Below are 14,051 nucleotides of genomic sequence, written 5' to 3' on the forward strand. Positions count from 1 at the left end.
TTCACTATGTGACCGAGGAATTGAACTTCTTCCAACCAAAATGCACACTTTGAAAACTTAGCGTACAATTTTTCCTTCCTCAATACTTCTAACACCTTTCTCAAATGTTCACCGTTTTCTTGGTCATTCTTTGAGTAAATAAGTATGTCATCAATGAAAACAATGACAAACTTGTCAAGGTATGGTCCACACACTCGGTTCATAAGGTCCATGAACACAGCTGGTGCATTAGTTAAACCAAACGGCATGACCATAAACTCATAATGACCGTAACGTGTTCTGAAAGCAGTCTTTGGAATATCATCTTCTTTCACCCGCATTTGATGATACCCGGAACGTAAGTCAATCTTTGAATAAACAGACAAGCCTTGTAGTTGATCAAATAAGTCATCGATTCTCGGTAGTGGGTAGCGGTTCTTGATGGTAAGTTTGTTCAACTCTCGGTAGTCGATACACAACCTGAATGTACCATCTTTCTTCTTGACAAACAAAACAGGAGCTCCCCACGGTGATGTGCTTGGTCGAATGAAACCACGCTCTAAAAGTTCTTGTAATTGGCTTTGCAGTTCTTTCATCTCGCTGGGTGCGAGTCTGTAAGGAGCACGAGCTATTGGTGCAGCTCCTGGTACAAGATCTATTTGAAATTCAACGGATCGATGTGGGGGTAATCCCGGTAATTCTTTCGGAAATACATCGGGAAATTCTTTTGCAATGGGAACATCATTGATGCTCTTTTCTTCAGTTTGTACTTTCTCGACGTGTGCTAGAACAGCATAGCAACCTTTTCTTATTAGTTTTTGTGCCTTCAAATTACTAATAAGATGTAGCTTCGTGTTGCCCTTTTCTCCGTACACCATTAAGGGTTTTCCTTTTTCTCGTATAATGCGAATTGCATTTTTGTAACAAACGATCTCTGCTTTCACTTCTTTCAACCAGTCCATACCGATTATCACATCAAAACTCCCTAACTCTACTGGTATCAAATCAATCTTAAATGTTTCGCTAACCAGTTTAATTTCTCGATTTCGACATATATTATCTGCTGAAATTAATTTACCATTTGCTAATTCGAGTAAAAATTTACTATCCAAAGGCGTCAATGGACAACTTAATTTAGCACAAAAATCCCTACTCATATAGCTTCTATCCGCACCCGAATCAAATAAAACGTAAGCAGATTTATTGTCAATAAGAAACGTACCCGTAACAAGCTCCGGGTCTTCCTGTGCCTCTGCCGCATTAATATTGAAAACTCTTCCGCGGCCTTGTCCATTCGTGTTCTCCTGGTTCGGGCAATTTCTAATAATGTGGCCCGGTTTTCCACATTTATAACAAACTACATTGGCATAACTTGCTCCGACACTACTTGCTCCGCCATTACTCGTTTCGACACCATTTGTTCCTTTCGTTCTATTAACCCCTGGTCCGTAGACCTCACACTTCGCCGCGCTATGACCATTTCTTTTACACTTGTTGCAAAATTTGGTGCAGAACCCCGAGTGATACTTTTCACACCTTTGGCATAGCTGCTTCTGATTGTTGTTGTTGTTGCGGTTATTATTGTTGTTGGGATGATTGTTGTAGTTGCTGTTGCTGTTGTTGTTGTTGTTGTTGTTGTGCCATTTGTTGTAGTTGTGATTGATGTTGCGATTGTTGGGATAATTGTTGCGATTATTGTTGTAATTGCTGTTGTTGTTGTATTGGTGATTCTTATCACCGTTTTTCTCCCACTTTCTTTTGACTTGCTTCACATTGGTCTCTTCAGCAGTCTGTTCTTTAATTCTTTCTTCAATCTGGTTCACTAGTTTGTGAGCCATTCTACATGCCTGTTGTATGGAGGCGGGCTCGTGTGAACTTATATCTTCTTGTATTCTTTCCGGTAATCCTTTCACAAACGCGTCGATCTTCTCTTCCTCATCTTCGAATGCTCCCGGACACAATAGGCACAATTCTGTGAATCGTCTTTCATACGTGGTAATATCAAATCCTTGGGTTCGTAACCCTCTAAGTTCTGTCTTGAGCTTATTGACCTCGGTTCTGGGACGGTACTTCTCGTTCATCAAGTGCTTGAATGCTGACCACGGTAGTGCGTACGCATCGTCTTGTCCCACTTGCTCTAGATAGGTATTCCACCATGTTAACGCAGAACCTGTGAAGGTATGCGTAGCGTACTTCACTTTGTCCTCTTCAGTACACTTACTTATGGCAAACACCGATTCGACCTTCTCGGTCCACCGTTTCAATCCGATTGGTCCTTCGGTTCCATCAAATTCCAAAGGTTTGCAGGCAGTGAATTCTTTGTAGGTGCATCCTACACGATTTCCTGTACTGCTAGATCCAAGGTTATTGTTGGTATGTAGCGCAGCCTGTACTGCGGCTATGTTTGAAGCTAGAAAAGTACGGAATTCCTCTTCATTCATATTCACGGTGTGTCGAGTAGTCGGTGCCATTTCCTTCAAAATAGTCAAATGGAACAAGTTAATCATACAGAATATTAAGAGTAGTTAATAGTATTTCGTAGCATAATATGAACTCATTTATAAAAGCTTTTTCTTCATATTATCGTTTTATAAGTTTAAATTCGGGTAGTACCTACCCGTTAAGTTCATACTTAATAGCTAATATACAATTCAACTACTACAATTCTATATGAAAAACTGATTATAATAATATTTCGCGTTCAAACTTTTATACAATATTTTACAAACTTACAATACCGCTTATTTTACATAAAGCATGAAATATAGCACACAATAACTTTGATACAAGATAGTTGTGAAGATAATTCTAGCTAGTACACAAGTCGTTCAGCAAAGGCAATAAAGACACGTAATTCATACGTCCAGAAACAAGTCATGCATTCTGGTTTTACTAGGACTACTTCCCATCCTTGGTCTTGTGGAACATAACCGTTATGGCCGTTGATAAGACATCGTGTTGTAACGTCATCAAAGGGACGAGGGTTACGTAATGACCAACAGTCTCGTAATAACCTAAAAACCTCATTTCTTACCCCAATTACCGACTCCGTCACTTGTGGGAACGTTTTGTTTAATAGTTGTAGCCCGATGTTCTTGTTCTCACTTTGGTGAGAAGCGAACATTACTAACCCGTAAGCATAACATGCTTCTTTATGTTGCATGTTAGCCGCTTTTTCTAAATCACGAAGTCCTATATTCGGATATACCGAGTCAAAATAATTTATTAACCCGTTGCGTAAAATAGCATTTGGGTTCCCCGCAATATATGCGTCAAAGTAAACACATCGTAACTTATGGATTTCCCAATGTGATATTCCCCATCTTCCGAACGAAAGCCTTTTATAAAGCAAGGCATTCTTGGAACGTTCTTTGAATTTCTTACAAACTGATCTTGCCTTAAATAGTTGTGCCGAGGAATTCTGACCGACTCTAGACAAGATTTCATCAATCATGTCTCCGGGTAGGTCTCTTAAAATATTGGGTTGTCTATCCATTTTGTGTTTTTATACTGTAAAATAGACAAGAGTTAGATTCATAAAAAAAATACTTATTAATACAAGCAATTTTTACATATATCATAAAGCATAAGCACACTATATTACATATATTACACCACACGAATATAACTATCTTATTCCGACTCGCTCGTTTCTTCTTGTTTGGTTTTGGTTCGTTTTGCCAAGTTTCTAGGGATATATGATGTTCCCCTAATACGAGCCGTCGTTATCCACATTGGTTTAGAAAAACCTGGTGGTTTAGAGGTTCCCGGGTCATTGTTACAACTTAAGGACTTCGGGGGTTGACGATACATATAAAGTTCATCGGGGTTGGAATTAAATTTCTCTATTTTTATGCCCTTTCCCTTATTATTTTCTTTTGCCTTTTTAAATTCAGTTGGGGTAATTTCTATAACATCATCGGAATTCTCGTCGGAATCCGATTCATCGGAGAATTGGTAATCCTCCCAATATTTTGCTTCCTTGGCGGAAACACCATTGACCATGATTAACCTTGGTCGGTTGGTTGAGGATTCTCTTTTACTTAACCGTTTTATTATTTCCCTCACCGATTCTATTTCTTCTTCCGGTTCCGATTCTTCTTCCGGTTCCGACTCTTCTTCCGGTTCCTCTTCGGGAACTTGTGAATCAGTCCACGAATCATTCCAATTTACATTTAACTCTTCATTATTATTAGGTGAGTCAATGGGACTTGTTCTATAGGTAGACATCTATCACATAATATCAAAAACGATAAGAGATTAATATATCACATAATATTCATATGTTAAAAATATATAGTTTCCAACAAAAATGTTAAGCAATCATTTTTAAAGAAAACACGGTCGAAGTCCAGACTCACTAATGCATCCTAACAAACTCGATAAGACACACTAATGCAAATTTTCTGGTTCTCTAAGACCAATGCTCTGATACCAACTGAAATGTCCCGTTCTTATTGATTAAAAACGTTCCATATTAATTGATTTCGTTGCGAGGTTTTGACCTCTATATGAGACGTTTTTCAAAGACTGCATTCATTTTTAAAACAAACCATAACCTTTATTTCATAAATAAAGGTTTAAAAAGCTTTACGTAGATTATCAAATAATGATAATCTAAAATATCCTGTTTACACACGACCATTACATAATGGTTTACAATACAAATATGTTACATCGAAATCAGTTTCTTGAATGCAGTTTTTACACAATATCATACAAACATGGACTCCAAATCTTGTCCTTATTTTAGTATGCAACAGCGGAAGCTCTTAATATTCACCTGAGAATAAACATGCTTTAAACGTCAACAAAAATGTTGGTGAGTTATAGGTTTAACCTATAATATATCAAATCGTAACAATAGACCACAAGATTTCATATTTCAATACACATCCCATACATAGAGATAAAAATCATTCATATGGTGAACACCTGGTAACCGACATTAACAAGATGCATATATAAGAATATCCCCATCATTCCGGGACACCCTTCGGATATGATATAAATTTCGAAGTACTAAAGCATCCGGTACTTTGGATGGGGTTTGTTAGGCCCAATAGATCTATCTTTAGGATTCGCGTCAATTAGGGTGTATGTTCCCTAATTCTTAGATTACCAGACTTAATAAAAAGGGGCATATTCGATTTTGATAATTCAACCATAGAATGTAGTTTCACGTACTTGTGTCTATTTTGTAAATCATTTATAAAACCTGCATGTATTCTCATCCCAAAAATATTAGATTTTAAAAGTGGGACTATAACTCACTTTCACAGATTTTTACTTCGTCGGGAAGTAAGACTTGGCCACTGGTTGGTTCACGAACCTATAACAATATATACATATATATCAAAGTATGTTCAAAATATATTTACAACACTTTTAATATATTTTGATGTTTTAAGTTTATTAAGTCAGCTGTCCTCGTTAGTAACCTACAACTAGTTGTCCACAGTTAGATGTACAGAAATAAATCGATAAATATTATCTTGAATCAATCCACGACCCAGTGTATACGTATCTAAGTATTGATCACAACTCAAACTATATATATTTTGGAATCAACCTCAACCCTGTATAGCTAACTCCAACATTCACATATAGAGTGTCTATGGTTGTTCCGAAATATATATAGATGTGTCGACATGATAGGTCGAAACATTGTATACGTGTCTATGGTATCTCAAGATTACATAATATATAATACAAGTTGATTAAGTTATGGTTGGAATAGATTTGTTACCAATTTTCACGTAGCTAAAATGAGAAAAATTATCCAATCTTGTTTTACCCATAACTTCTTCATTTTAAATCCGTTTTGAGTGAATCAAATTGCTATGGTTTCATATTGAACTCTATTTTATGAATCTAAACATAAAAAGTATAGGTTTATAGTCGGAAAAATAAGTTACAAGTCATTTTTGTAAAGGTAGTCATTTCAGTCGAAAGAACGACGTCTAGATGACCATTTTAGAAAACATACTTCCACTTTGAGTTTAACCATAATTTTTGGATATAGTTTCATGTTCATAATAAAAATCATTTTCTCAGAATAACAACTTTTAAATCAAAGTTTATCATAGTTTTTAATTAACTAACCCAAAACAGCCCGCGGTGTTACTACGACGGCGTAAATCCGGTTTTACGGTGTTTTTCGTGTTTTCAGGTTTTAAATCATTAAGTTAGCATATCATATAGATGTAGAACATGTGTTTAGTTGATTTTAAAAGTAAAGTTAGAAGGATTAACTTTTGTTTGCGAACAAGTTTAGAATTAACTAAACTATGTTCTAGTGATTACAAGTTTAAACCTTCGAATAAGATAGCTTTATATGTATGAATCGAATGATGTTATGAACATCATTACTACCTTAAGTTCCTTGGATAAACCTACCGGAAGAGAGAAAAATGGATCTAGCTTCAATGGATCCTTGGATGGCTCGAAGTTCTTGAAGCAAAATCATGACACGAAAACAAGTTCAAGTAAGATCATCACTTGAAATAAGATTGTTATAGTTATAGAAATTGAACCAAAGTTTGAATATGATTATTACCTTGTATTAGAATGATAACCTACTGTAAGAAACAAAGATTTCTTGAGGTTGGATGATCACCTTACAAGATTGGAAGTGAGCTAGCAAACTTGAAAGTATTCTTGATTTTATGAAACTAGAACTTTTGGAATTTATGAAGAACACTTAGAACTTGAAGATAGAACTTGAGAGAGATCAATTAGATGAAGAAAATTGAAGAATGAAAGTGTTTGTAGGTGTTTTTGGTCGTTGGTGTATGGATTAGATATAAAGGATATGTAATTTTGTTTTCATGTAAATAAGTCATGAATGATTACTCATATTTTTGTAATTTTATGAGATATTTCATGCTAGTTGCCAAATGATGGTTCCCACATGTGTTAGGTGACTCACATGTGCTGCTAAGAGCTGATCATTGGAGTGTATATACCAATAGTACATACATCTAAAAGCTGTGTATTGTACGAGTACGAATACGGGTGCATACGAGTAGAATTGTTGATGAAACTGAACGAGGATGTAATTGTAAGCATTTTTGTTAAGTAGAAGTATTTTGATAAGTGTATTGAAGTCTTTCAAAAGTGTATAAATACATATTAAAACACTACATGTATATACATTTTAACTGAGTCGTTAAGTCATCGTTAGTCGTTACATGTAAGTGTTGTTTTGAAACCTTTAGGTTAACGATCTTGTTAAATGTTGTTAACCCAATGTTTATAATATCAAATGAGATTTTAAATTATTATATTATCATGATATTATCATGTATGAATATCTCTTAATATGATATATATACATTAAATGTCTTTACAACGATAATCGTTACATATATGTCTCGTTTAAAAATCATTAAGTTAGTAGTCTTGTTTTTACATATGTAGTTCATTGTTAATATACTTAATGATATGTTTACTTATCATAGTATCATGTTAACTATATATATATATCCATATATATGTCATCATATAGTTTTTACAAGTTTTAACGTTCGTGAATCACCGGTCAACTTGGGTGGTCAATTGTCTATATGAAACATATTTCAATTAATCAAGTCTTAACAAGTTTGATTGCTTAACATGTTGGAAACATTTAATCATGTAAATATCAATCTCAATTAATATATATAAACATGGAAAAGTTCGGGTCACTACAAGTTGAGGATGAACAGATATATCTCATGTTATTTCCCTGGACTTTAATTGGAGAAGCCAAAGATTGGTTAGAATCGTTACCTGAAGGGGCAATTGATACATGGGATGTTTTAATTGAAAAATTTCTTAAACAATTCTTTCCGACATCTAAAGCCGTGAGACTTCAAGGATAAATTGTTAGATTCACACAGAAGCCAAATGAAACTCTATATGAGGTGTGGACAAGATTTAAAAAGTTGTTAAGAGGATGTCCTCAACATGGTTTAGACACTTATCAAATAGTACAAATATTCTACCAAGGATGTGACATTACTACACGAAAAGACATCGACATAGCAGCTGGTGGTTCCATTATGAAGAAAACCGCAACTGAAGCTTACAAAATTATTGATAACACTGCTTCCCACTCACACGAGTGGCATCAAGAAAAAGACATCGTTAGATCATCTAAAGCGGCTAGAGTCGATTCTAGCCATGACTTTGATTCCATTTCCGCAAAGTTAGATGCTTTCGAGTGACGAATGGAAAAGATGACTAAAGATATTCACGCAATACGAATTAGTTGTGAGCAGTGTGGAGGACCACATTTGACAAAAGATTGTCTCAGTATTGAACAAACAATGGAACAAAGAGAGAATGTTTCATACATGAACCAAAGGCCTGGAAATAATTATCAGAATAATTATCAACCGCCAAGACCAAACTACAATCGAAATCAGAATTATAACTGAAATGTTCCATACAACAACCAACCAGGTCCTAGCAATCAACAAGTATCCAATAATACTTACAACCAGCAAAGACCTATTTTTCCAATTAAACCACCACAAACTGATGATAAAAAGCCAAATTTAGAAGATATGATGTCGAAGCTAGTTGAATCTCAAACGTAATTTTTCACATCTCAGAGACAAACTAATGAACAAAATGCTCAAGCATTTAGAAATCAACAAGCTTCTATTCAAAATCTGGAACAAGAAGTGAGTAACCTAGCAAGGTTGATAGGTGAAAGAAAACCAGGGAGTCTACCTAGCGATACAAATGCTAACCCCCAGAATGAAACAGCTAAAGCTATTACCACGAGAAGTGGTATTATACTTAAACCACCTGAAATACCTGTAATTTCTGATGACTCTATTCCTACTCCACAGGAACCACAATCTGATCAAGAAAAGGAAAAAGAACCGGTAGTTGAAAAGGTTAATGAAGATAACACAGTTAAGGCAAAGCCTTATGTTAAACCATACCAACTACCACTTCCTTACCCGAGTAAAATGAGAAAAGAAAGACTTGAAGCCGAGCAATCTAAATTCTTGGATATGTTTAAACAAACAAAATGTCAATCTTCCTTTCATTGATGTGATTTCAGAATGCCTAGGTATGCCAAATTCTTGAAAGATCTAATCACAAATAGAAAGAAAATGGAAGAACTCTCGGCTGTTACTATGAATGCTAATTGTTCTGCAGTATTGTTGAATAAGATACCAGAAAAATTATCAGATCCAGGAAGTTTCACAATTCCAGGTTTTCTGGGTAGTCTTAGTTCAATAGAAGCATTGGCAGACTTAGGTGCTAGTATAAATTTAATACCGTATTCACTATACGCTAAACTAGACCTCGGAGAATTGAAACCAACTAGAATAAGCATACAACTAACAGATCGATCAGTAAAATATCCTAGAGGGATAATGGAGAACATGCTAGTTAAAGTTGGTACTTTAGTATTTCCAGTAGATTTTGTTATTCTGGACATGGAAGAAGATTCTCGAGTTCCTCTCATATTAGGAAGACCATTCTTAAACACGGCTAAAGCAATAATAGACGTGTTCGGTAAGAAACTGACCCTAAGTATAGAGGACGATAGTGTTACCTTTTCTATTGATAGAGCCATGCAACAACCGCAATCTGCAGATGATACATGTTATTATATTCAAACTATAGATTCACATGCAGAATTGTTAGAAGAATTTCCAGAATTACAAGGAACGGGAGAATGTTCTTTAGGAGAAGGGACTGAATCAATTGATGAAACTGAAATGTTAGCTACACTTATGGCTAATGAATATGAACCAACAGCAGAAGAACTTCAAATGTTAAAAGAGGAAGACAGATATCGATATAAATCATCGATAGAAGAACCACCGATATTAGAGTTAAAGCCACTTCCAAACCATTTGGAATATGCTTATTTACATGGTGAATCTGAATTACCTGTAATAATATCGTCTTCTCTTACGAAAAATGAAAAATCTCAACTCATTTATGTGCTAAAAGCTCATAAACCAGCTATTGCATGGAAGATTCATGACATTAAAGGCATAAGTCCTTCGTATTGCACACATAAAATCCTTATGGAAGAAGGTCATAAAACATATGTGCAATGCCAACGAAGACTAAATCCTAATATGCAAGATATTGTTAAGAAAGAAATTATTAAACTGTTAGATGCAGGTTTAATTTATCCAATCTCTGATAGTCCATGGGTAAGCCCAGTTCAATGTGTACCTAAGAAGGGTGGCATGACTGTCATCACAAATGAAAAAAATGAGCTTATTCCTACTAGGACTGTAACAGGATGGCGTGTTTGTATTGATTATAGAAAATTAAATGACGCCACCAGAAAAGATCACTTTCCCTTACCTTTCATTGATCAAATGTTGGAAAGATTAGCCGGAAATAGTTACTATTGTTTTCTTGACGGTTTTTCCGGATACTTTCAAATACCAATAGCACCCGAGGATCAAGAGAAAACCACGTTCACATGCCCTTATGGTACTTTTGCTTACAAACGCATGCCATTTGGACTATGCAACGTCCCTGCAACCTTTCAAAGGTGCATGATGGCGATTTGTCACGACATGATAGAAGAATGCATTGAAGTTTTCATGGATGACTTTTCAGTCTTCGGTGATACTTTTGAATCATGTCTAGTTAATCTTGAACGAATGCTTATTAGATACGAGCAATCAAATCTAGTACTTAATTGGGAGAAATGCCATTTCATGGTTAAAGAAGGCATCGTTCTTGGTCATAAAATTTCAAAGGAAGGAATTGAAGTGGATAGAGCTAAAGTAGATGTAATTGCTAAACTTCCACATCCCACCAATGTTAGAGGAGTTAGGAGTTTTCGAGGGCATGCCGGTTTTTACCGCCGTTTCATAAAAGATTTTTCTAAAATTGCCACTCCTATGAATAAACTCCTAGAAAAGGATGCTCCATTCATATTTTCAGATGAATGTATCAAATCTTTTAATATTCTTAAAGAAAAACTCACTAATGTTCCGATCATGATAACTCCAAATTGGAATCTACCATTTGAACTCATGTGCGATGCAAGTGATTTTGCAATGGGAGCCGTTTTAGGACAAAGGATTGAAAAATGATTTCAACCTATCTATTACGCTAGTAAGACGTTACAAGGAGCACAAACGAATTACACAACTACTGAAAAAGAACTCCTTGCTATTGTCTTTTCTTTTGACAAATTTCGTTCATATCTCGTTCTAGCTAAAACGGTGGTCTATACCGACCATTCTGCTCTTAGATACCTATTTTCAAAACAAGATGTCAAACCACGATTAATCTGTTGGATCTTACTCTTACAAGAGTTCGATATTGAAATCCGAGATAAAAAGGGAGCAGAAAATCTCGCAGCTAATCATCTTTCTCGTCTTGAAAATCCCGAATTAGAAGTTCTAAATGAATCTGGTATACAAGATAACTTTCCTGATGAATATCTTTTGAAAATCGATTATAATGAAATTCCATGGTTTGCAGACTATGCAAACTACTTAGTATGTGGATTCCTTGAAAAAGGGTTGTCATACCAAAAACGATAGAAATTCTTTTGTGATATAAAACACTATTTTTGGGAAGATCCACATTTGTTTAAAAGTTGTCCCGATGGAATAATACGCCGAAGTGTATTCGGAGATGAAGCTAGTCAAATCTTAAACCATTATCACACAGGACCAACAGGAGGGCATTATGGGCCTCAACTCACAGCAAGAAAAGTCTACGATGCTGGATTCTATTGGCCTACAATTTTTAAAGACGCACACTTTCTTTGTAAATCCTGTGATGCTTGTCAAAGGACTGGAAAAATAAGTCAACGTGATGAAATACCACAAAATGTCATTCAAGTATGTGAAGTATTTGACGTTTGGGGTATTGACTTTATGGGTCCATTTCCAAAATCTCATAATAATCTCTACATTCTCGTTGCCATTGATTATGTATCTAAATGGGCGGAAGCACAAGCTCTCCCAACTAACGATGCACGAGTTGTAGTCAACTTTTTAAAACGTCTTTTTGCTAGGTTTGGAACACCGAAAGCTTTAATAAGTGATCGGGGTACTCATTTTTGTAATAATCAACTTGAGAAAGTTCTCAAAAGATATGGAGTAACTCATAAAATCTCAACCGCTTATCATCCACAAACAAGTGGACAAGTTGAAAATACCAACTGAGCATTAAAACGTATTCTAGAGAAAACCGTAGGATCAAATCCGAAGAAATGGTCCATGAAATTGGAGGATGCACTCTGGGCTTTTAGAATAGCCTACAAAACTCCAATTGGCACCACACCTTTTAGACTCGTTTACGGAAAATCATGTCACCTTCCAGTAGAAATTGAGCACAAAGCATTTTGGGCTTTGAAGACATGTAATCTTGATTTACATGAAGCTGGACGTCTACGGTTAAGTCAACTAAACGAATTAGAAGAATTGAGAGATGAAGCATACGAAAATTCGTTAATCTATAAGGAAAGAACGAAGAAATGACATGATAAAAGAATCAGAAGTTCAAAAGAATTTAAAGAAGGAGACAGAGTTCTTCTTTTCAATTCAGATTCAAGCTATTTCCTGGAAAATTGAAATCAAGATGGTCTGGACCATTCATACTCAAAAGAGTTTTCCCGTACGGAATAGTAGAATTAATAAATTCGAATGGGATTGAATTTAAGGTTAATGGTCACAGAGTTAAACATTACATAGATAATCCAATGAAAGTTGAAGATGAAGTTAATCACAATTTTGACACCACAGCTAACTAAGTGTGGGAAGATTCGAATCTTTTAAGGGTAATATGTATTTCTGTTAAGAGTTAGATATTTTGTTTTCGTGCAGTTCTCGAAAATGGAATCTGCATGGTCTTTCCCTAGCAGACCCTAAAGAACTAGTCTTCTCCCTCCATTCTGAATTTTTATTTCTTTTAGGTTTTACGAGATGAAGAATTCCTTTTATCTGAACCATGGTCTACTACTACATGCTATGATTACTAAATGTAATAATAACATCTTCCCAAGTGAACTGGTATCATTCATAAGAGGCAAAATGGACGAAGTGAGAAAAGAACTCAGGAAAGATCATCATAAAACACAATTTGGTAAAGGAAAATCAAAATCCACAACAAAAAGAAGAGCACGACATCTTGAAAGATGTCATAAATGCGGAAAATGGTCACATGAAGGTAAATGTTCGAACAATCAAACATATTCAAATACCGAATTTGTTACTCTATGCAGAGAAGGACCGTTCATATGTTTAGAAGAAAAGTTATTGAAGAATCGAGGTTACGCTTACGTAGCTATGGAAAACCAAATCACACGACTCTCCTATGAGTCGGCTAAAGCAGGTCTCTGAGAATTCTTTCTCACAGGTAAGTATGTACAGTTTTTATTGGTTTTTATTTATTGCTTTTAATCTTTTGATAATAAACGCTGAATCGTTCGCTATAAAGTATTAAATTGATATTCAATAAAATTAGGTATGCGAAACCGAAATTATTGATATCACACAAAAATTTATTACATCACTGCGAAATTTACCGTTTATTCATAAGGTATAAATATCTTTAATCAATCAATTCAAAATATTTCAAAAATTCGTCAGGAGTAAAACTAGGTAAAATAGCCGAAATTACTTTACCCAAAAGAGGGACGTATATTTTTGATAATATTTGATTGATTAAAGTGGGATAAAAGACCAAAAATATTTTAATTTTATTTTTACCATGTTTTTAAAATTAATATTATAAATTTTTAAAAACCAATATATTTAAGTTTTTAAATATTTTAAAAATTAATATTTTCAATATAAGTTTGTAAAATTAATGTATAAAAATATTAATGATATTTATATGAATTTTTAATTTTGTGCATTTTAAATTTAAGTTTGGTGTGAATTTAAAAACAAAAATGTACTTTATTTCATTAAGTTAAAAAAAATTGATTTTTAAAATTCGTCGTGAGTTGAAGACTAGGTCGTTGAACCGAAATTGCTTAACCCAAGGGAGGGACGAGAAATTTTATTATCATTATTTTTAATCTTATTGAATTAAAATATGCCAAAAACATTAAAAAATCTAAAAATCTTTGC

At 34.7% G+C, this 14,051-nt stretch overlaps 1 non-coding gene across 1 annotated transcript; it reads right to left on the reverse strand.

Moving 5' to 3' along the window:
• Nucleotides 1–7,829: 7,829 nt before the first annotated feature.
• LOC139845719 (small nucleolar RNA R71) lies at nucleotides 7,830–7,936 on the reverse strand. Its single transcript, XR_011758481.1, has one exon. It is a non-coding gene; the product is annotated as a small nucleolar RNA R71 (small nucleolar RNA).
• Between the last annotated feature and the right edge of the window lie 6,115 nt (nucleotides 7,937–14,051).

The sequence above is a fragment of the Rutidosis leptorrhynchoides genome, chromosome 4 (genome assembly GCF_046630445.1).
Source record: "Rutidosis leptorrhynchoides isolate AG116_Rl617_1_P2 chromosome 4, CSIRO_AGI_Rlap_v1, whole genome shotgun sequence".
In the NCBI taxonomy this organism is placed as follows: Eukaryota; Viridiplantae; Streptophyta; class Magnoliopsida; order Asterales; family Asteraceae; genus Rutidosis; species Rutidosis leptorrhynchoides.